Raw genomic sequence first — 3,571 nt, 5'->3', positions numbered from 1 at the left:
CTGGCAGATGCTCCCTTGAGTGAATGTGGTTTGTCATATGAGAAAGTAAGTGTTTCCCTTAAAAGTACCGATCTGCCCTAACCGGTTTGGCTCAGTGGATAGAGCGTGGCCTGCGGACTGAAGGGTCCCAGGTTCGGTTCCGGTCAAGGGCATGTACCTTGGTTGCAGGCACATCCCCGGTGGGGGGCGGGGGGGGGTGTAGGAGGCAGCTGATTGATGTTTCTCTCTCATTGATGTTTCTAACTCTCTATCCTTCTCCCTTCCTCTCTGTAAAAAAATCAATAAAATATACATATTTTTTAAAAAGTACCAAGCTTTTCTGTTTCCTTCCCTTAACCCCTCCTTTTCTAGGCCTCTTCATTGCTCTCCCATTGAAAGCACAATTCCCTTCCCAAACGTGTTTCAGAAGCCATTCACTTAGCCAGTCTGCCTTAAAACATCAAAGGTGCTGAGGGAACACCACCCCACTCTCAGCTCTCACAACAGGAAGCACCTCTCATCTGCTATCCCACAGTGCTGCCTGCCCTCCTGCTCCAGCCAGGCAGCCCCCGAGGTATGGAGGTGCCCTGGCCAACAAGCTAGCAGGACCCCTATCTCCCCAGGGCTTTCATGCTGCCAGGAGTATGGAAGTGAGGTGCACACTGGCCACAGGGAGCGGGGCGTCACCTGGGAGGCTAGGAAGACTCACAGCAAGGGGCCCACCCTCTCAGACTAGGAGGCCTGAGGAAGGGGCGAGGGAGGGAGAAGGAGATCAGGGAGTGGGGTCTCGAGTGTGGCTGGGGCAGGGGTAGGGAAGGCTGAGACAAGCAGGGCCTCACACGCCACATGAAGGAGTTTGCCATGGGAGCAGAGGGCAGTCGTGGCCCCCCTTGCAGGCTCTGGCCTCAAGAACTCTGCCCACCTGGTAACTCTATTTCTTATGGTAGCACACACACCAGTCCCAGGTATCCACAGTCATCTGCCCCTCATGAGACTTGCCCCCTGGACAGGGCGCTCTCAGGAGCAGGGGGCCACCCTCTGGCTCTTGGAATCTGGATGACTTCCCTTATCATGACTGTCCACAATTCGGAACTACCGTCCACCTTTGGGAAAGGTGATTATAAAAATAGTTAAAGAAAAGAGCCAAAGCTCCAGGGTCACGTGGTCCGGAGTCCAAAGCCAACCATTCTCAGGTGCCCAGCGTGGTGCTGGGACCGTGGAGATCGCTGCTTCACGCTCGCGACAGCCCTGCTGTGCAAACATCGCTACTGCCATCACTACCCGGGCCTCTAGGAACTAAGCCACTTGCCTGAAGTCACCGGCAAGACAGAGCCAGAATCTGAGTCCTTCCCTGTCTGGTTCCAAAGCCAGTGCTTTCCCCCACTTCCCTTGAGCCCCCCACTGTGACCTGTGCTCCAGCCGTCAGGGCCTCCGTTTCCTCACTGGGGAGGCAGGACAGTGTCTGGTGGCACTGAAGATGCCGTGTAAGAGCTGTAATTACACATCCATTCCTGCTCTCCGCTCTGCCCAACTGATGCTCAGTGTTTCCCCACTGGTTACAAGTTACCTATCAGCAAAGGACGGTTAAAGTGTTTTGTTCTTAAACAAAAATTAAGTAAAACTTGCAGGGTAAGTTATCAAAGGAGCTAATTGGTTGTGTCCACAGCTGTGACTCCGTCTAGGGTGCGGGGTCAGAGGAAGATGGACTGGAGGTGTGTGCTTGGAGAACGACATCTCAGCATGTGAGTGAGCTCCAAGGGGACACCTGGGCTGCCATCATGTCATCGCAGGGAGGCCACAGCAGGCCCAGACGGCACGGAGAGCAGACCCTAACCCTCAGGCTCCCTGGCCTTCCCACCAAGGAGAGGTTTCCGACTACGGGGCTCTGGGGCTTCTAGGTTCCGGGACAAGGGGACCATCTTTTTAGTGGTGACAACCAGAGGTGACCGGTGGATGCCGACTGTCACCCAAGAAAGTAAAAGTGAACAAAAATACCAATAAAAACTGTATTTCAGTGGGCGGGCAATGCCAACCACCGATAACAACATACTGTCCCATTTGCTGCCCAGAGCCCAGAGCTCCCACAGGACACCCGCCCGGACAACTGTGTCACGGGGGTCAAATGCACGTCGGGGTCATAACTCACCACTCAGCCTCAGCCTCTCTGACTCCTGAATCCCATGAGCATGATGCAACTCCAAGCTGGGCTTCAGCCAGAAGAGGCAAGCTGACCCAGTGCCCACTGCTTATTAGCTCTGCCTGGTACTCTGAATCTTCCCGGATTGCCACTGTCCACAATGCAGGCGTATCTTTCACCTTTCGGAAAAGGGTTGATTAAAAGAGACAGCAGAGAAAGGTGAAGCCTAGACTTGTTTTCAGAAGGGAAGGGGATCCATGTCCCTGAGGGCAGCCAGGATGCCACAGTGGGTTCTGATCTGAGAAGCAGAACTGAGTTTCTCCTCTGAAATTTGGTGGAAAGCACCATGTCCGCTCCTTCTCTAGCTGAGCGTTAGCTCGGGTCACCTGTGCCCACAGCACAGTGAGCTCTCTTGGGATGAGATCACAGGACCATGAACCAAACTCAGCCACGTGGCCACTTGCAGAGACCGGACCAGACACCAGGAGCGCCGGCACAAGGAAACCAGAGGAAGTCTGGGCAGTAGCAGGGTGTGGACTTGGGAAAGATAGGTAAAGCAGAAGGAGGGAAGAGGAAGAGCAGGCGACATGGAGGTGGACAGTCCCAGCCAGGACGGGTGGCAGAGCATGCGGCCATGCTGCCGGGGTCCTGGGAAAGCACCCAGCCCAGGAGCACTATATATATGGAAGAAACTCAAAATTGGCCTGTGAACCTGAAAGGATACTATGAACCCCCAGAAGTGAAAACTGCCCGTTAGGAGGGACAAGGCACCCTGAGGTGAGGCTATGCATGGGGGTGGGAGCTGAGTCACAGGCGAGGAGCAGGCTCACTGAGCACACATCTGGCCGGGCAAAGAAGGCCTTTGTGCCCCTGCTCTGCTGCCCAGGGCCCAGGTGGCTCGCACTTTCTTCAGCCTCTTAGAATGTAAACTCGGAGACTCTGCAGTCCGACCCATCCAGCAGGTGGCGCTCTCCCAGCTGGTCTGGGGCAGCGCTGAGCTTCTTCCCTCTTGCCTACAGTATAGGCTCAGGGCCCGGGAGCAGAGGACACATTTTCCTTGAGCTATCAGGGTGTGTGAGGCTGGTAGGTGTATCCTGATAATACCCTAGATACCTGAACTCCCATCCCTCAGACCTCAAATCTAAGCACAGACAGTCCATGAGGTTGCAGGTAGGTTAATATCTTCAGTGAAAAGGTGAACAGACATGTGCACCTGTACCCCTCAGGCTCCCAATGAGGGGGCTTATCTGGAGAAAATGCTGAAATACACTCAAAGCTGGAGCCCTACCCCGGCTCCTGCAGGCTTCCAGTCTCAGTGAGTGGCAATTCCATCCCTATCCCGGCTCCTGCAGGCTTCCCATCTCAGTGAGTGGCAATTCCGTTTCTCAGGCTGAAAGCTTGGCTGTGAGCCTGACGCTCCTTCACACCCACGTTTGGTCTCTCAGTCAATGCTGT

This window comes from Myotis lucifugus, unplaced genomic scaffold (genome assembly GCF_000147115.1).
Source record: "Myotis lucifugus unplaced genomic scaffold, Myoluc2.0 scaffold_21, whole genome shotgun sequence".
Taxonomy (NCBI): domain Eukaryota; kingdom Metazoa; phylum Chordata; class Mammalia; order Chiroptera; family Vespertilionidae; genus Myotis; species Myotis lucifugus.
The sequence above is the reverse complement of the archived record's forward strand: the minus strand, read 5'-3'. Positions refer to the sequence as shown.